The following is a 22,000-nucleotide window of genomic DNA, read 5'->3' on the forward strand; positions in this document are numbered from 1 at the left end:
AAATTCAGCAGGAAATTCCCCTGAAACAGTTTTAGACTAGCACTTTAGGAGTGCTATGATAAAAGACTACATTTCTACCTCTTCAAGTCATGGTTCAAGAGTTAATAGAGTTTACAAAGAAGAACTAAAACTTAATTATTTGAGGCATAGCACCGATTTACAAAGACTGAAATAGATCAATAAAATAGCAGAAAGGGGGATTAAAACAAACGACACTCATACAAGTCTCACAGGGAAAGCATGATAAACAGTGAAATGCCAAAAAACCAGTTAGGCTACCGAAAATGAAATGCAAGCATTAAGGGAACTCAATATGGAAAGTGGAATGCTGAAACTAAATTCTTATTTTTTCTATACCTCTATCGCAACTCAACAGGTAATAAAAATAGCAAGACAACCTAATGTAATATGATTTGGTTTAATACTTCCTAAACCAAAACAAGACCAGAAATCTTCATACTACGCTGTGCTTTTATTATGAATTTAAGACAGTAAATATACCTATTCACGAAATATGATCATGCTAAGTTCATATCAAATTTTTAGCCACCAACAAACATAACTGAGATTTAAACTAAATGCCAAAATAGAGAGGAAATAAAGAAAGAAATAAAAGAGAAAATTATACTACGCAACCAGTAGCTTAATAGATAGATTTAAACTAAACTACTCTAACTACATAATCGAAATACACAGAATTGAAAAGACGACTGAGATGTGGAAGGAAATATTACTTTTGTTCAAATAATACATTGCTTGAAAGTCCTAAAGAACATGGTCTCTTTTTGTTATACTCCAACAGATTCATCAAAACAGTATACATTATACGCCACTGGTGAAGCAGTTTTCTCATAAAAATGTTAACAACATGCTACATACAAACATATTTTCCACAAGCTATGTGTAATCTTTAGGCAAGTGAAGAAGGAGTATTAATGCATATTCCTATACGGAAAGTAATTCAACCCCACACAGAACATATTTTGAGTCTACAGTAACATTTTTATAGGCAGACTTCTACTTGAAAAAAAATCACAAACGCAGAATCACGAACACATAACCAAGAACTAAGCGGAACTGAAAAGAGAAAAAAAAGAAAGGAATAGAACTGACCTTTTTTGGGTGCAGTGAACGAAGGCTTTAGGTCGCGGATTCACGCTCAAAAGACGACGAATATGGGCACGCTCAGATTAAACCAAGGTTTCGAACATGGGGGTGAAAATATAGTAATTTCGAATGGTATGCAGCTGTTGTTTTTAGGGTGAGAAGTCGTGGCTGTTCCCACCTCTTGAAACGGATGCAAGGACTGGTATTTATAGTTGCGAGCTACAGTTAGGTCGACATTTGGGCGGGATTTTTTAAAACGAGGATTTCAAACAGTAAGAAATCTCTATGGGCAAATCCCATAGCTATTTTTTTTTTGGACAAAGCCAAAAGCATCTGATTTCGTTAGAAAAGGAAAACAAAATGTAGAGGTAAACATATGTCAACCTTGCTCAAAATCATGAAGATTTGTCTTGTATTGAAGATTTGATTTCAGATCTTGCCCGAAATGGAGAAGTCTTGGTCTGAAACAGAGATATTTGACTCTCTTGATATATGAACTTGGAAAATCTCCCTAGGAGGTGCTGAATTTAGCAGAAAAGCAAAATCTTTTACATAAATTGAGAAGGGCAAAATTCGAACTAGGCTGAGGAAAGGCTGAAAATAGGTCGAAAATGGGAAAGGTGACAAAATGTTTTCTGCCATGGGAAACGTTAGAAAAGGCGGCGCATAGAGAAAAGGGATTAGGGTTTCGGATGGCGGAGGGTCATTTTAGTCACTTAGGATGGTTAAGTTGGGGTAGAATGGTATTTTTAATTAACCAGCCAATATGGGGGCAACACGTGGTAGGGACATGTGGGGGATGTGGGAGGCATGCGTAGGTGGTGTGTGAGGCGTGCATTATTGTCACACCCTAACCTTGATAGGGCATAATGGGCACCCGACTCTCTTCAGAGTCGAGTGAACCCTTAAACATTCGCTTTACCAAAACCTGTCATTTCATAAACTTTTAAAACATGAAACTTTTCCAAATAGAAGTCGTTATCTTTAAACAGATTATGAAAAACTTGCAATCAATTACGTACTTCAAATCAACTGAAGTCATCTGAAAATACATACTCTTTTAACATCTATAAATGATTCGCACTTCTCGACGCCCTATCCACAGGACACTGTCTGCAAAGTCTCTAACATATACAAAATACCATGACATAAGTACTTTGACCCGGCAACACTCTGAACTGAGATGGAGCTCGCCAATCCCGCTGGAACACCTTTAGCAAAGTCTTCTACTCATCTGGGTGTACCTGCGTGGCATAAAACGCAGCCCCCGAAGGAAGGGGGGTCAGTACGGAATATGTACTGAATATGTAAAGCATCACTGAATCATAAACAAGGAGAGGCGTAACAGTAAACCAGTTTAAGAACAACCCGGGAGTAACCTGGAATAGCATTTTGAACCGTGCCATGTAGTGCCTTACACAAACTCTAGCATACACAATATAAGTACAACATACCCAAATTCTAGAACACACAATATAAATATAGTATCACAATAGTCCCTTCGGACAGCCGCTTCCGGCATAGTAACATAATAGTCCCTTCGGACGGCCGCTTCCGACATAATAATGATGATGGCCCCTTCGGGCATGCCGCTTCCGGCATAATAACATAATTGTCCCTTCGGACGGCCGCTTCCGACGTAATAATGATAAGGGCCCCTTCGGGCATGCCGCTTCCGGCATAATAATAATGATGGCCCCTTCGGGCATGACGCTTCCGGCTCAATAATAATGATGGCCCCTTCGGGCATGCCGGTTTCGACATAATAGTACCCTAACCCCTTCGGGCATGCCGGTCCCGACATAATAATAATGATCCTGGCCCCTTCGGGCATAATAATAATAATGATGGCATGAAATGTAAACATAAGTCGTAAATGGAATGAAATAGTAAAACCTCGCACCCCGTTCGGAGTGGTTTTGAAAAATTAATTAGTAAAATCTCGCACCCCCTTCGAAGTGGTTTTGAAAGTCTAAATAGTAAAATCTCGCACTCCCTTCGGAGTAGTTTTGGAAATCAAACTTTATATTCCCTTTAGTATAAAACTAGTTTTCTCGAAATCATTAGTAAAATCATAAACACGTTTCAAGTCAATCCGAGTTAGCATAAGAAAGTTATGGACATTATTCAAATCTCACTTTATGTTTCCTTTAGTATAAAACTAATTTCCTCGAAATTATTAGTGAAACCATATGCACAACTCAATTAGCATAACGTAAACTGAGGCCATATATTATACAGCACGCTCAGACATAAGCTGAGGCCATAGCGCACTCAGTGATCAGCTGAGGCCATAGCACACTCAGACTTAAGCCGAGGCCATACGTTATATAGTACGCTCAGTCGCGTCATGAAATCATCTAGAAAAAAAAAACTATTATGGACGTCATGTTTGAAATCAAACCCTTTTCATTTGTCTCCTTCGAGACTCACAAATTTAAATGTAAAATGCATAGTCAAGAGAAAGACCTTATGAACGTCCCCTTCGGGATTTAGACAACATTATGAAATCGCACAACTTGAGAATGCCCCTTCAGGCTTAAGAGGTCAAATAACTCAGGATATCCTACATCTAGGAATGGATTCATTATGGATATCGTTACGCTACGTTTCCAAAACAATCCGAGTTAGCATATGAAGGTTAGGAACGTTATTCATTATAGGAACCTCTACGAACGTTTTAAAGCAATCCGAGATTGTCTACGAAAGTTAGGGGCATTAATACTTATAGAACTCTTTTAAAAACAAGAACCCTTTATGCTTTGCTGGTTATTCAATCATATAATAATCTCGACTATACTAAGCATACTCATATCAAGAAGTGAATAAGAATCGTAAACAAGCTCGGAATCAAGAATAGAATTACCCCAAGATACGTATCATACCTTACTTAGCTCTAGGACATGCCAAAAGAATGAAAGGGTAAGCCTTACATACCTGTCCCACGTCCAATTAGCTACGCTTATTCGTCCAAACTTGCTAGTGTACATTCAAGAGAATTGACATAATCATTAGACTCATCGACATATGCTTGTCTTAGTCCTTCAAATGACTTCATTTATATTCTGCCGAAATTTCAGCAGCATTTCCCCTGTAAATACAACCATCCCCGAGAATCCAACTCGGCCAAATTATCAACAACAATCCGAGAATTCAACTCGGCCAAATTATCAACTACAATACCAACAATCATACTAACAACTTCAACAATCAACTCAAGACGCATTCTAACGTTAGTAATTTTCTCCTACATAATTCGACAACATCCCATTTATATTCAATTCAACCACATATAATCAAGCTAACACCAATGATCTCATATCCAAGTGTTAATTCGGAATCATTCTAACATGACTCAAGAACACTTCAAACAATTCACACAACATTCAAACAACCCAACCAACATACTACTTCACCCGAAACCTTCCAAACTCAACAAGAACAATAACAACATATTTCCTTCTTTCAATTTCATAAACTACACCAACAATCTACACATTAGCAACATTATCTTCCATAAATGCAAGAAGACTATAGTCAAATCACATTAACTTCTAAAACAACTCTCCAACCATTACAACTCCATTAGGATCATTAAACTTTCATTTTCATCATATGTTTTTCCTTCATGGTTAGTTTGAAGGGCTTCCTAGATCTCCTTAGTAGTTATGCACGATGAGATTCAGTTGTACTCATCTACTCCTATTCCACAGACAAGGATCTTTTTTACTTTAAAGTTCTTCTCAACAACTTTCCTATCTTCCTCAGAGTATTCTTTTCTGGTTTTCTGGGTGGTTTTTACACCCCCTTCATCTCGATTCATGAGAATACGAGGGCCATCACAAATGATGTCCCATAACTCGGAGTGTTCAGCCATGATGAAATCGTGCATCCTAGTCTTTCACCACCCATAGTATTGTCCATTAAATCTAGGTGGCCTGGTGAAAGAATGTCCTTCTTCCATATTTGGTGGCGCTGCCATTTTATAGATTCTTTCTAGGTGTTAAACTTTTAGAAAACACCTGCTCTGATACCAATTGTTGTCGGCTGTGTGCTCATCAAACAGTTTATGAGAGACCTGGTTGAGTACCAGTTCCCTTATGCAATGCAGTAAGTAAAGGACACAGGATGTTACCGTGGAAAACTCCATGCTCAAGGGATTAAAAATCACGATTTACCCTAGTAGAATTTAAACTCCACTACACGAGCAACTTTAGGTTACAACTTTATCATAAACTAGCAAATTAAATCCCATGTTCCCTCACCCTTATAGTAACACTTATATAGCCTAGAAACTAACCCTTGTAGTCCCTCCACACTTACAATACTCTGATTGCAAGCACTTCTACTTGACTAACTCTAGCCAAGGACACTAAGGTTGACTACCTCTAGCCAAACACAACGAATACACCTAAGCTAAATCTTGCTGAGGGTACCACTTAATAGATTGAAAGGTAAACTAGCTAACAACTACTAAGAATTTGATATACCTACGACAGCTTCCGTTTTGGGAAGAGTAGGTTTACAATTGAAAGCACATGAAACAAAACTTGAAACAAACTAAGAGAATAGAGCATCTTAAGTGCTGAAAACAGGTCCTTTCAGTTTGTGGTTAGCTTTGTTGAAAAAACTTGGAGAGTCTTATGACGGCTTCACCTTTTGGGTGATTTTTAGGTTTTCCAAGTGATACACTATATGTTGCAACATGTTGTACATATAGTGGGAAACCTGTTTTGTTTTTTCAAATTAATATCCATTAGGCTGTGGCTAATGGCTTATTTCATTAATAAAGTCAGAAAAGAAGTAGCTTACATCATGCTCAAAGTAAGAACTATCTAAAATAAGATGTACTAAATCTAGAGTGAAGTTCAAGCACAAGTAGCTCTCCCTTCCTACCACAATGCCACTAAGTTGCATTTTTGCATCCTCTTGTATGCATAATAAGTACAATATGATAATGATCATCATGAAATCTTCTTGGTCTTAATCCTCAAATTTGCATACTGATTCTTGTCCATGTTGATGAGTGTCCTGCCAGTGCTTGGAAGATCTTAAAATCCATTTATCTCCAACTTGTTGCCCGTGTACAAGGCCATGTTAGCTAAGTAATCTACAATCTTGTTTCCTTCCCTGTAGATATGTTGCATATGTACTGAACATAATTGCATAAACTTCTGTATGTCTTCTATTATTGTAATAAGATGTCATAGTGTTGAACTGCTTCCTTTTAGTATTCTCTTGAGCTGCATGGAATCAGTTTCAATGATCACCTATGGAATCCCCTTAAGTATACAGAAATATAGAGCTTATTTGACCGCGTCAGCTTTTGCTACCATATTGGTTGTGTCTACTATCTGTTCTGCCTGTGCATGCATAATGTCTCCATTGTTATTTCTACAACAAAAACCATAAGAACTTGGCCCTACTAGATTCATCTGTGTTGATCTTTATGTGTCCCTCTACTGGTGCTTGCCATGTGATTTTCTTGTAATGCAAAGTTGGCCAATCCAACAACTCGTGCCATCCTGGTGGTACCTGAGCTACCCTTGGAAACTTGACCCTCACCAGTTGCCAAATAGTTTTATGAACCTGATATTCCAATCTGGGAACTGTCATGTTTCCTCCATGCTTGATTTTATTTCTTCTCTTCAAAATTTACCACATGACAACTGCTGGTATAGCCTTCAACATCTGCTGCACCTTAGCTGGTCCATCATATGTCCAACATTTTATGATCACTTGACTTAGCTGCAAGCCTTTAATATTGATACCTGCACAGGAAATAAACATTCTCCATAGCTTGGTAGCTATTGGAGAGGTTAGAAAAAGATGTGACATGGTTTCTTGTTTTGGTTCTTGACAGCACCAACACCTTGATAGCATGCTCACTCCCAAACTGTAAAGAACCTGATCTATTGGCAGCTTAAATTTCCATGCTCTCCATATAAAAAATGACATCTTGAAAGGAAGTCCTATATCTCACATATATGGGCCAGCTCAACTGCTGTACTTGTGCAGTGAGTAACTTAGCTTTACAGCTATCTCTACTTACCGTGTAAGGTGCACAGAGAGCAGATCACGGACCAGGTATCTATCAGGTTTTGAGTCAGTTTGACAATCATCAAAACACGAATGCACTTGAGCTTATCACACAGTATTCGAGACATTCTGGGTGAGCTACATGGCTGCTTTGTGGCCCCTAGACATCTCTTCTTCATTTACTTTCAGTTTGATTCTACAAACTATTTGTTTCGTCCCACAAGAGTTATGAGATTTTCTAGTGCTCTTGTACGATTTAGACCAGGTTTTGGGTTGTATGACTAAGTTAGTTTTCTGCACTTATTAATAAAAGTATTTGATGATCTTGATTTATTCCAACTGGCTTGAGATTCTGAGGATGGTTCGCCTACCAGTGGGACAGTATAGGTGCCATTATGACACACAAAATTTGGTCGTGAAAAATTGATATCAGAGCTTTAGATTCACTAGTCTAATGAGTGCAAGAGCAATGTCTAGTAGAGTCTTATGGATTGGTACGTAGATGTTTGCACCCATCCTTGAGAGGGTAGAGGACATTTAGGAAATTTTCATTATTTTATTCCTTTCGTGCTAGTTTGTTCAATAATAGCTGACTTCCTATTCTATTCTCTCGCAAATAGTGAGGACACTCACTGATGTAGCTAGGGATGAGGAACCGGCACCTGCCACCAGGGTTGTGGCACTTGGCAGGGCACGGGGTAGACCCCGTGGAGCAGCACAAACTATAGTTTAGGCATCCACGTACTAGATCAGTGTCTCCTAAGCTGAAAATTGAGCGTGAGGACGAGCCTATTGAGGAAGAGGACCTGGGACAGCCCAGGCACCACCTGAGATTATTGCTACACCATTATTACAAGATTCTATGGTGCACATTCTGAGTCTTCTCGAGGGTTTGACCCAGGCCGGTGCATTTCAGGTTACACCAGATGGGTCGCAGACCAGAGTTGGAGGTCAGACTCCTGATCAGTTTCATACTCTAAATGTTCAGCCTGCTGCGTCTGTGGCTTAACGTATTAATGAGATCCAGCACCTGATTTTTCTCCTCGGCCAGTTACTGGACCGGTCATGTCTAATAAGGAGTAGAGACGTTTGACAGATTTACCAAGATAAACCCTCCACGGTTATATACACCCGAGGAGATTGCTTATGAGTTTATTATTAGTTATCATGATAGGCTTCAGAAATTGGGCTTCATGGAGTCACATGGAGTCTATTATGTTGCTTCTCATATGAATGGGGATGCCAAGCAGTGGTGGAGGTCATTTATTGATTGTCAACCAGTTGAGCTGCATCCTTTGACATGGACCCGGTTCTAGCAGGTATTTCTAGAGAAGTACTTTCCCCGTAGCTTGGGACACAAGAGAAGCGACGAGTTCTCTGCCCTGGAGCAGTGAGGGCTATCTGTTGCAGATCACGAGTCTAGATTCAATGCTTTGGCCCGATATATTATAATTTTACTCCCTACTGAGGTAGAGAGAGTGAGGTGGTTTGTGAAGGGCTTGGTCCTTCCGATTGTATTAGCACCGTAGCTTCTGGAGCTTCGTTTCAGGAAGTGGTGGATCATGCCAAGGAGGTCGAGTCAGTGAGGTGGCAGGCTAAGATTGGAGTGACGACAAGAGGGCTCGCAAATTTGGCAATTTTAGTTGTTCATCTTCTAGCAGCAAGGACACTATGGTAGAGGTCAGCATTATCATTCTAGTCGCCCCATTCAGTCCACACTTTATATTTTAGTGGGTGGTTCTTCCGTGCTTAGTGAGTTTATTTCTCACTAGACATCTCGAGGTTTTTATTCACAATATTCAGACCGTAAAGGGTATTTCAATTTTTTGAATTGATTCAGCAGCCCACAACTGGCAGGGCATGTTTTGAGTGTGGTGACCCAAGACATTTGAAGAGGGAGTGCCCCAGAATTAGACAGGGTGGAGCCCAGCAGAGCTCACGGGTTCAGGCACCTAGGCCTCTAGCACCACCAGCTAAAGGAGGCGAATATTCTGGTGGAGGGGGTTCGCAGCTTGGTTGAGGTGGTCATCAGTCTGGTAGGGATAGTTCTCAGTCAACTAAGGTTGGAGTTCATGGAGGTACATTGTATGACAGTGAACATGGTCATTTCTATGCTTTCTTTGGTAGGGCAGAGGTTGAGGCTTCTGATGCGGTACTATTTCGATTTGTCGTTAGTCAGCTCTGACATTGTTTGATCCAAGATCTTCGAACTCTTATGTGTCTACTTATATTTCTTGGGGTTTGGATATGTTATGTGACTCACTTGATTTTCGTATTACTGTTTCTACTCCTATTGGGGACTATGTAGTGGTGGTTTGGGTATATCGATCTTGCATTGTTAATTTGATGGGGTACGAAACATGGGTTGATTTGAAGATTCTAGACATGGTAGATTTCAACATTATTCTAGGCATGGATTGGTTGTCCCCTTATCATGCGATCTTGGATTGTCATGCCAAGACAGTTACGTTAGCCGTGCCGGGAGTTACTTGGTTGGAATTAAAGGGTGCTATTAGTCATGCATCAAACAGGGTTATATCTTTTCTTAGAGCCCGACGGATGGTTGAGAAGGCGTGTTTGGCTTATTTAGACTATGTTCGGGACACTAGATCAGACACTTCTCCACTTGAGTCAGTGCCAGTAGTGAGGGAGTTTCCCGATGTCTTTCCCACAGACTTACCAGGTGTTCCACTGAATCACGACATCAATTTCTGCATTGATTTGGAGTTGGGCATCAAGCTCATATCTATTCTGCCATACCGGAAGGCGTAGCGGAGTTGAAGAAATTGAAGAAGCAATTGTAAGATATGTTGAGTAACAGATTCATTAGACCTAGTGTTTCACCTTGGGCTGCTTCGGTGTTATTTGTGAAGAAGAACGATGGGACTATGCATATGTGTATCGACAATTGAACAAGGTTACAATCAAGAATAAGTATCTTATTCCTTGTATTGATGACTTATTTGATGAGCTTCAAGGTGCTTCGGTCTTTTCTAAGATCGATTTGAGGTCTGGGTATCACTAGGTGAAGATTAGGGCGGATGAAATCCCTAAGACAGATTTCAAGACCCGTTATGGTCATTATGAGTTTTTAGCTATGTCTTTTGGGCTGATTAATGCCGTAGCAGCCTTTACAGAATTGATGAACGATATTTTTGATCGTACTCGGATTCTTTTGTGGTCATATTCATTGATGATATTCTGATTTACTCTCATAGTAGAGAGAAGCACGAGTAGCATCTGAGGATCGTGCTTGGGATTTTGAAGGAGAAGTAACTCTATGCTAAGTTCTTGAAGTGTGAATTTTGGCTTAGTTCTGTGGCATTTTTGGGACATGAAGTGTCCAAGGATGGTATCACGGTGGGTCCTAAGAAGATCGAGGTAGTTCGCGATTGAGTCAGACCTACTTCGATTATCGAGATTCGGAGTTTCATTGGCCTCTCTAGTTATTATCGATGTTTTGTGGAAGGTTTCTCATCTATTGCATCTATCTTGACCAAGTTGACTTAGAAGATTGTTGCTAATGGTCGGATGAGTGTGAGGCGAGCCTTCAAAAGCTCAAGACTTTGTTGACTACAACCTTCAGTTTTGACTTTAGTCTTGGAGGGAGAGGGTTTTACTATGTACTGTGATGCTTCTCGGATATTGTCACGCCCCAAGCCTGACCCTGGCGTGGTAGGCATCTGATTCTATGAACAACACTGGAAGCACCTTATAAAATCAATGACCTTTTACTCTCTTTCAATAGTCTTTCAACATTCATTTAAACAAGTCATAAATAGCTAAAAATAAGCATGCTCAAACTTGTTAATCTGTGGAAGTCTAATATAAAATTCTCAATCGTAAAACGTAGCAACACTCGATAAGTCATAGAAGACTTTCAACATATACCCACAATTTGACAACTATGTAAGGAGCTTCTAAGATAAATAAAACCAGTGTCTAACTTCAGGACGCAACTCGAAAACTCAAATAAGTGAATAAAGACAGGGCAGTGTCCCATGAACAAGCATGTAGGCTGACCAAATAGTCCAGAAAGTAGCAAGTTTTCCTATTCCGTACACGTATCACGAACTTGCTCTTATACATTACCTGACACAACATCAAAGACATAAATTGTATGCCTGAGTACTGGGTACTCAGTGAGTGTCTATGGGGAAATAGCTAACAAAATCAAAATAAGATAGTTAAATCAGTAAGCAGTATCCATGAAACAATTTACAAACCCAAGATAAAAAATGACATCAAACTTAGTAAAAATCATCAGAGAGACCAATAACAAAAACTACATCAAGTTTAACTCATTTACCGTTTACCATATCAAGTCTTTCACTTATGAACCTGAAATCATCAACAAGCCAACTTATGGGTAAGAAAAGAATCAATACAGGCCAATTCACGAGCAAACAATCATTTGAAAAACCATGGTTACCATCCCTCGGAGGCTAATCATACTCTGGACTAGCATAATAATAGATACACCGGGGCTATATTCACGCGGAGGTCAATTGTCTTCTGCACTGACACAACAATACTCAAAAGTGATATGTTAGGATCCATAATGGCTAATCATCATCCTCTGGACTAGCACAACTTTCCTATAGTGTCCCAAACACAAACAAATACATATCATGGCATATTAATGGAATCATCAATCATGGCTTATAGCCTAATTCACTTCTCAAGTAATCATCTCACAATAGAGGTATTTCAAGTCACAATCAATTTAGAAACCTTATTCCATTTCAAGTTAAGAAATCCCATTCAAAGGTAAAAATTGTTTAAAGCTTGAATCTTTAGAAATAAGTTCAATCATCCCATAACGGGAAAAACATATTTCACACAATAATATAATTCGTATAAGGTTCGATGCGGGCTTGACCCTACACACGTATGACCTTGTTCAAATATCATCTTTAGTTTGAAAATAAGTTCAACAAATATCAACCAACAAACTAGGGTTTCAATGTGTACAACAATCAAAAAAGGATTATCAAAAAAATCAATCATGCTTTCTAGACATGCTTAAAAGTAGATGTGTTTCAAACGACGTTTTCAAAGTATGGATGTATACCAAAACATTTTTCGAAAAGGTAGAAATACCTCAATTTTCTCTCAAACATATTCCTCCAAGTTCAACCAATCGTTCTACAATGATTATTAGTGATAAAGTTCAACCTTTTATCCAAATTCTAAGAATTCCTACCCTTATGGAAAAAGTAGTGCTTTTTCATGCCAAAAAATGTGTTTTTGAATCCCCCATGGATTCTGGTTGTTTCTATTACCCTAGACTACTCTAAATCCTATAAATAGTTTGAGTAAAGATCAAGAACATACCTTCAAGCGATTTACCAAAGTCCCCTTCAATTTTTTTTTTCAGTTTTCAAGAATCTATGGTTTTGAAGGATGAATTATATTGATGTAGTAATGATAGAAATTGATCAAGAACTTACTTTAGATATTTTGGGGAAGCCTTAGAGTTGTTTTCTCTCAAAAAGTCATCCAAAGCAAATTCGGGAAGAGTTGTAATGAAGTTTTAAACTTATAGGGTTCGAAACAAGAAATAAAGGGTCGTGCAGCCCCTATGCGTCGCACCCCCATTGTCACGACCCAAACTGAAGGGCCACGACGGGAACCTAACTATACTAGTCAAGTACCATCTGACATACATATGTGACAACAACATAAACGAAGGTGGGCCAATAGGACCGTCATATGACTCTCAATAAACTCATAAGAAACATACATGTATCAATTGTTCTGAAAGACTCGGCTGTGAAAATATTAGACATACTGTATAGGCCGGTACGACCATCATAACCAACTGCGATGACCCATGAAATCTCAAGTCTGGACATTAGCTGACTGTACATAACTGCCTACAAGCATCTACTAGAAAACATAACATACTGTGGCCGAGACAAGGCCTCGCCATACCTATACATGTGTGCGTACATATCTATATATACATAAGACCATGCTGACTCCTGGCACCTCCGAAACAAATGGAGTGCACCAACTTCATCCGCAGAGCTGACATCTTAATAGATGGATCACCAACTGGTATCTGTAGACCTACGGGCATAAAATGCAGCCCCCCAGGAAATAGGGGAATTAGTACGAATAATGTACCGAGTATGTAAGGCAAGAAAATAGTATATACACAAGAATCATGAAAGGAATCTACGACATGAGAGTCAATCTATAAATCTGAATGTGGCTGTATAACTCTGTATAACTGAAGGCGCCTCTGAGGGCATATGATATGCATGCTTCCTTTCAAAAATCATATACATATATCATAACTGTTAGTGCTGAGGAACGTACAACCCGATCCATAAATGTCAGTGCTGTGGAACGTACAGCCCGATCCATATATCATAACATCCCGCATCTGGGTATCATCATAATCTGCCCACTATAGTGGTGTGCACATCTACGTGCCTTCCCGGCCGACCGTAGCGCGGTGCGGTGTGAGAAAATAGCTGTACATATATATAAATACATGAAGGACTCATAAAAATAACGTTTGAGCCTTTCGGAGTGACGTAGAGTCGGTAGACTCCGAATATCACTATGGATCTAATATCATCAACATCTCTTACCTCTACTGGATCAATGATCATGAGATCAATCCAAAGAATCATAAACAAGAAACAAGATCATTATCAGGAGTCCAAAGAAAAATAAGCTTTCTAGTTTCTAAGAATGGAATCATTATGGATAATACTTGTTATTTTGTTCATTTTTTTCTCTCATATGATTCATGCCAAAAGAATAAAAGGGATAGCCTTAACATACCTTTGTTCTCAATGACTCAATATATACTCCCCATAGTGCTTCAACCTACATCAACGTATTAGAACTATGGTTAATACCATGGATGAACTCGAAGCACATTTCTAAGTTAGTAGCTCTCTTACGGAAAATTGGGCAGCACTTCCCCTACATTTCCTCACTTCCCCGAATTCAAAACAGCACCAAACAACAACATCAACAATATCAATAACCAATCCTATCCATTCATCCCCTCAACAATGTACTAACAATTTCAACAAGTCAAACAATAGTACAACGAGTGGCAAGCTTGGTTTACGATTAAACAAACATAGTTCTAAACCTCTTCTTCCTTCCAGAATTTAGCAACAAAATTAACCACAACATATTCAATTATCTCTTCTAATTTTCATCCACAATACAACTTTAAAACGACCTCATAACAGTACCACAAGTTCAGCAACGCAAACGGATTTTTAAGGTCACTAAAACAAGTTTCCGATTTATCTTTTCTTTCAAATCAAGCAACACAACCAGAAGTACATAAGTAAGACTCTACACATGTAATCCAGCTATGAATTCAACTTAAAAACAAGTTAAAAACCAGCCAGCAATGGCACAACAACAAACAGCATGCTACTCTTTCAAAACTCGCAAGTTCTAGTCATTATGATCGAGCTACAACTCGTAGAAGCTTGGATAAGGAAAGGAAAATCATAAAATTACCTTGGACTGAGTATAAACCACGAAACTTAGTCCTTCTTCATGTCAAATCAGTCCCCCAAAGCAGCTACAAGAAGGAGGAAGAGAAACTAGCAAGCAGTCCGGGTTTTTGGCACTAGAATCACTTGAATCTCTTGAAATCACTTAGGTTTTGTGTGAAATTTTTGTGATGAATGTATAGGGCACCATTCTATGGTTTTTGGCTCTGAAATATGAAAGAAATTAATGAAGGAAATCATCCTTTAAAAGGCTCCTTATGGCTGACTCATCTTGCCCCTTTTTAGGGAATAAATCTTGGCCTTTCCTTTTTAAGCAAGTAGGTGATGCACCTACTTGCCACCTACTTGCTTAATTAAATAGGTGTCGCTTTGCTGGTCCGTTGAATTTAACACATGTCTCATCCTTATTATGTTGTTAAGATACATATCAGGTAGCTCAAGCAAGTAGTACGGGAAGTAAGTTGGTGAAGCAGGCACGCCGGGTAAGCTAGCAGCTCATTTTTATTTGTCGAGAATCTCATTTCTCACGCTTAAATTCAATCGTCAACCTCAACCTTGTCGTATATCTTCCAACTGATAAAGCCTTTGAATAACATGTTAATACTCATATTCCATCTTAAGATATGCTCGCAGATGGCTTATACCATGTCCCATAGGGTCCTCAACACATATCTACATTAGTCGAGTTACAATGAAGCCTCAAAGTACAAAAGGAACGAAATAAAATCTCAATTTTTTTTATCGACTCAAGATACTTCCTTAACTTGTCCCACTTATACTTACTTATTTACCATATGAATAGCACAAAGATTTTCCGAGGTGTAACATCATTCCCCCCTTAGGAACATTCGTCCTCGAATGTTAAAGTGGTATCATTATTGCTTTTGATGCCAATGTCGTTTCTTCTATTCACATTCTTATCGGATATCTTTTAGCTTACCGTATTGACCTTCACATCTTAGACTTCTTAATACCCAGGAGATTTAAACATGCTATTCGAAATCTTTTTCTTTCATGAGTTTTGATAACCTTTAATGTTAACCTCCTTTGACTCATTTCTGATATTCCTTATTGTGTCCTCCCTTACATCCTATTTGTTCATATACTGGAGATACAATAACTCTTAACATAATCCGCCGTGGCATGGAGGCTCCATCATACAGTGGTTCAAATGCTATCATTATACTTTTCATATGACAATTCCTTTCTTTTCTTTGTATATCGTGGCTTTCCTTTGATAGCGCACTCATCTCTTCTTCATAATGATTTAACGTCGTCATCTTTATCTTCTTGTTGTTGCATTTCCTTTTCCTTTCTATATCTTACTTAATTTCGAGCACTTCTCATTCTCTCTTGACTGTATGTCGGGTCATATTCAAGTCTTTATGGTTTATAGTTCCTTTGAACCTGTCATCCAATGACTCATTTGTCGTTGTCTATCCTCTTGCTATTTTTCATAAGTCACATTTCTGTAAATCTTTCATGAGTTATACATGATCACATGTTTCTTTACGTGTAGCATCATCTATAGCTCGCGGTGTTTGGAAAGTTTCTAAAACCCCGAGTTCGCAATTTGATGCATACTGGATCCTAGCGTGGTCCTTGATATGCTTCGCTATATTTCTTTAGTCTATTATTGATGTTCTCTGGATATGCTCGCAATAGAGTAAGAGAGGAGTTACTATCTGTTTGCTTGCCCCGACTCCTCTTACTATCGTAACATATCGATTGTCCTCAACGTTGAGTTACTTCTTAAACATTCTTCATTACTTAACCTTTCCGTGTCCTTCTTTCGAATCTATGTCATCATCACTCTTCCAATCATTTATTTAACTGTTTACATGAGTCTTTTATCACCTACTTGGCGAATGCTAATAAGTATAACCTTTGATATAGCGGGTCAACATCTACTATATAGTGGTAACTCTTTTACATAACACCCATCCTTATACCATTACCGTGATTTCACCTCCATCTCATATCCTTCCCTTAATTACGTCTCGCAAAACAATCCTATCTTGTCTTTTGCACTTCCACTAGAGGAGTTCATATCTCACTTTTTTCCTTCAATCTATGACTCTATCATCTCATTCTCATTCCTTAATGTACTAACATTATGTTATGAGATTGGGATCAACCTTTCTATTCATTCAATTTGTCATCTGCACTTTAACTAATGTTAAACCATATAGTGGGTCTTTCTGTCATAACACTCCTTACTACGGTCTCAGATCCTGATTAGCTTACAGTATAAATTACCATTTCGATCCCATTCATGTTCGACCAATAAAAGTATCTTAATAGGGGTCTTGTAATTCCATATCAAACCGCCTTAAACACTAAATATTGAAATCCTTGTAAATTACACTCCTTTCTTATTTCCCCATGTATGATTTACCTTCTTATTTGTAAACCATATGCATAGTAAAACTTGTCATACTAAAATACATAAGTAGCCTTCCGTATCTTCCTTTAAGCCGAAACAACTGCCATCTTAATTCTATCATCGCCTTACAATCATATCATCTCTTTACCTACAATTCACAATCTTGCAATCTTGTCTAAAACAACCTATAACCATCCCGTAATTCCTTTCCAACATGATCTGTAAACATAATACCCTAGCCTTCACACTCGTTCTTTGGTTTACCCTTCCCATTAATGGTTTCATATCATGGCGCATCCTTAACCCCGATTTCCATCCATAACAATCTCTAAAATACTCAAAATAATCCAACAACATAGGAACAGTACCTCATTAATTTTTGTGTCTTGCCTCGTCTTCTTCTTCTTAAATAACACAATCAGTATTGAGATATCCATGAGCATAACCAAGAACATCTTAAACTTAATTTTGGCAACGACTTTAACATGAAATTCAAAAGGGGGTCCTTTCATAATTTCCCTCAATCAACTCGCAATACCGCAGACGTGTAGTCTTTTGCTATTCTGAGGTGTCATTGGTGAGTTGAAGTGTGATTCTCTTGGGGATCTCTTAGAAGTCTTGTAGAACTTCTGGGTGTTTTAAGAGGGTGAAGAGTCATTCTCAGCTGATGTATAGAGAAAATAAAACACTCAATAATTTATAATGTCTCATGTCTTGGTCGAAGTAATTGCTTATCACATATCCTTGTGGTCTCATTTTAATCTCAACCCTTATGATATACCTACATAATTTCCTTCTCCATGTTGAATGCTCACCAGGAACTTATCTCTCTTGTTTCACACGTGCCACAACTATTATACCGAGTGGATATCACGCTTTCTGTTCGAACTACTCCTTTCCTATTTATATTGCAATTCGCCTCTTTTAGTCACGTACATTTCGTATATTCGACACCCACTTCTTGTTATTCCTTTAATTTACTGTTTCTTGATATTACTTCCAATTATCACATTACTCTCTAATCGGCTCATTGTCCTATTCTCTCCTTACTCATGATTGCTTTCATATAAGTCATATCAATCCCTCTTTCATATAACCATTCCTTAATTAATCTTAAATCCCATGTAACATTTCTCTCAATCCTTTACCTTATGTAGTTGTTAGAGTCTGTAGGGTTGGTCTGTCAAACATATAAGCCTTAGCCAACGACAATAAGTCACACTCTGACCTGCTAGCCCATATCATGCTATATACATATGCATATCAATATCACATACCTATACATATATATCACGCTCGGCCTATAACTTAATCTTTCAAGGACAGGTAAGAGTCGGTCAACTTTTTCCCAATATGAGAACTTCTTTTGGAATAAGCTGTCTCAATTAGTATATGAAAATATCTTTCGACTTCAGGCACATCATTTCCTCTTCGCATTCTCATATCCTATCCTTATCTGCCATAGTATCTCACTTATTCCCTCCTTCTGATGTAATGATTATCTATTAAATACGTTCCACAGCTGACTGCCAACTTCACCTCTAATTACTTCACTACTAGACCATTTCTTTCTTCTAGTTATAATCCTATTTAAAGGTTTCAACAATTTCCCTTAAGTTCTCGGGAAATTTCAGTAGAGTTTCCTCTATAATTATAATAATCCCAAACCTGCACACAGCCCAGAAAATGCATCTCATGCCTTACAAGGCCACATATAGGAACACATATAGTATACAACTCCACTATATAGGGCTGATTTTTTTTAGAAGACTACAAAGTAATAAAGCTTATCTCGTAAATCATATATGAACACCCTTCCCTAAAATTCCATCTTTCCCTTATAAACTGTTCATCAATCGATCCCCTTCACAGAGGTTTATGTACTTGCAAATCGCATATTCCCTTATTTTTCTTTTCTTTGACAATTAACAAATGAATCTGTATTTACTACAATTAATACTCACATTACATAACTTACTTGTAACATTCCAAAACTATTTAACGATAAACTTTACTTCCTTATACAATCACTCACATCCTGAAGCCCTAACAACAAAAAATCTTACCTTAGCCCTACCCGAGAACTTTAATCCTGTACGAATCGATCCAACAGTAGATGGGGAGGTTCTTCTTCTGGTTTCTCTTCCACAGGATGTTCCATGGTGCCCATACCTTCTACAAACGTACCAATTATACTGATCTTTCCAAACTTACCACTATTCTCATTTGACCCTTGTTCTGTGGATGCTGTCAGTCTAGGATTACTCAAATGATCATCTCCCAAAACTTGCCTATCCCTTACCTGTCCAGTTGATTCCTCTTGAACCTCAGACGGGTCTGTCTCTAGAGAGGACATAACTTCTTATGGATCAGTCTCAATGGAAAGCATATCTTCTGATGGGTCTGAATCATAAGAATGACTTACTCTGGAAACCCTTGAACTACCAGTCTTCTTTCTTGTAGAAGCCATCTCACAGCTACAAAAATAATCAGGGTTAGGACTGGAAATCTCATATCCTATAACTCGGCTCCATTGCACGATCTAGAATAGAATGGAATGTAACCACCCTAAATGTCCTGTAGACTCCTGCTAATAATTGTGGCGTGCAACACACCCATAAATAAGACTCTACTAGACACGGCTTGTAGATAACCCTAGGACAGAACTACTTTGATACCACTTTTGTCACGACCTAAACTGAAGGGCCACGATGGGCACCTGAACATACTAGTCAAGTACCATCTGACATACACCTGTGACAACAGCATAAACATAGGTGGGCCATTAGGGCCGTCATATAACTCTCATAAACTTATAAGAAACATGCATGTATCAACTGTTCTGAAAGACTCAACTGTGAAAATACTAGACATACTGTATAAGGCGGTAAGGCCATCATAACCAACTGCGATGACCCATGAAATCTCAAGTCTGGACATCATCTGACCGTATATAAATGCTTACAAGCCTCTACTAGAAAACATAACATACTGTAGCCAGGACAGGGTTCCACCATACCCATACACGTTTGCTTACATAGCTATATATACATAAGACCATGCTGACTCCTGGAACCTCTGGAACAAACGGAGTGCACCAACTTCATCCGTTGAGCTGACATCCTAATAGATGGATCACCAACCGGTATCTGTAGACCTACGGGCATAAAACGCAGCCCCCCAGGAAATAGGGGAGTCAGTACGAATAATATACTGAGTATGTAAGGTAAGTAAATAGCATATACACAAGAATCATGAAACGAATCTATGACATGAGAGTCAATCTGTAAATCTAATTGTATCTGTATAACTATATATCTGAAAGTAGCTATATAACTCAGTATAACTGAAGGTGCCTCTGAGGGCATATGATATGCATGCTTCCTTTCAAAAATCATATACATATATCATAGCTGTTAGTGCTGAGGAACGTACAGCCCGATCCATAAATGTCAGTGCTGTGGAACGTACAGCCCGATCCATATATCGTATCATCCTGCATCCGGGTTATCATCATAATCTGCCCACTGTAGTGGTGTGCACATCTATGTGCCTTCCCGGCCGACTGTAGCGCGGCGCGGTGTGAGAAAATAGCTGTACATATATATAAATGCATGAAGGACTCATAAAGATGACATCTGAGCCTTTCAGAGTGACGTAGAGTCGGTAGCGTCCGAATATCACTATGGATCTAATATCATCAACATCTCTTACCTCTACTGGATCAATGATCATGAGATCAATTCAAAGAATCATAAATAAGAAACAAGATCATTATCAGGAGTCCAAAGAAAAATAAGCTTTCTAGTTTCTAAGAATGGAATCATTATGGATAACGCTTGTTATTTTGTTCGTTTTTTTCTCTCATATATGCCAAAAGAATAAAAGGGATAGCCTTAACATACATTTGTTGTCAATGACTCACTATATATTGCCATAGTGCTTCAACCTATATCAACGTATTAGAACTAGGGTTAATACCATGGATGAACTCGAAATACATTTCTAAGCTAGTAGCTCTCTTACGGAAAATTGGGCAGCACTTCCCCTACATGTCCTCACTTCCCCGAATTCAAAACAGTACCAAAAAACAACATCAGCAATATCAATAACCAATCCTATACATTCATCCCCTCAACAATGTACTAACAATTTCAACAAGTCAAACAATAGTACAATGAGCGGCAAACTCGGTTTACGATTAAACAAACATAGTTTTAAACCTCTTCTTCCTTCCATAATTTAGCAAAAACATTAACCACAACATATTCAATTATCTCTACTGATTTTCATCCACAATACAACTTTAAAACGACCTCATAATAGTACCACAACTTCTGCAACTCAAACTGATTTTTAAGGTCACTAAAACAAGTTTCCGATTTATCTTTTCTTTCAAATCAAGCAACACAACCAGCAGTACATAAGTAAGACTCTTCACATGTAAAAAATCCCTGAATTCAACTTAAAAACAAGTGCAAAACCATCCAGAAATGGCACAACAACAAACAGCATGCTACTCTTTCGAAACTCGCAAGTTCTAGTCACTATGATCGAGCTACAGCTCGTAGAAGCTTGGATAAGGAAAGGAAAATCATAAACTTACCTTGGACTGAGTATAAGCCATGAAACTTAGTCCTTCTTCATCTCAAATCAGTCACCCAACGCAGCTACAAGAAGGAGGAAGAGAAACTAGCAAGCAGTCTTGGTTTTTGGCACTAGAATCACTTGAATCCCTTGAAATCACTTAGGGTTTGTGTGGAATTTTTGAGAGGAGTGTATAGGGCACTATTCTCTGGTTTTTGGCTCTGAAAAATGAATGAAATGAATGAAGGAGATCAGCCTTTAAAAGGCTCCTTATGGCTGACTCATCTTGCCCCATTTTAGGGAGTAAATCTTGGCCTTTCCTTTTTAAGCAAGTAGGTGATGCACCTGCTTGTCACCTACTTGCTTAATTAAATTGGTGTCG

General features: G+C 38.5%; 1 long non-coding RNA gene across 1 annotated transcript; it reads right to left on the bottom strand.

Moving 5' to 3' along the window:
- Positions 1-12,899: 12,899 nt before the first annotated feature.
- Positions 12,900-14,842, bottom strand: LOC132624783 (uncharacterized). Its single transcript, XR_009576536.1, has 3 exons — positions 14,650-14,842; positions 13,948-13,992; positions 12,900-13,221 (listed from the first exon to the last, which is right to left on the bottom strand). It is a non-coding gene; the product is annotated as an uncharacterized LOC132624783 (long non-coding RNA).
- Between the last annotated feature and the right edge of the window lie 7,158 nt (positions 14,843-22,000).

This window comes from Lycium barbarum, chromosome 12, assembly GCF_019175385.1.
Source record: "Lycium barbarum isolate Lr01 chromosome 12, ASM1917538v2, whole genome shotgun sequence".
In the NCBI taxonomy this organism is placed as follows: domain Eukaryota; kingdom Viridiplantae; phylum Streptophyta; class Magnoliopsida; order Solanales; family Solanaceae; genus Lycium; species Lycium barbarum.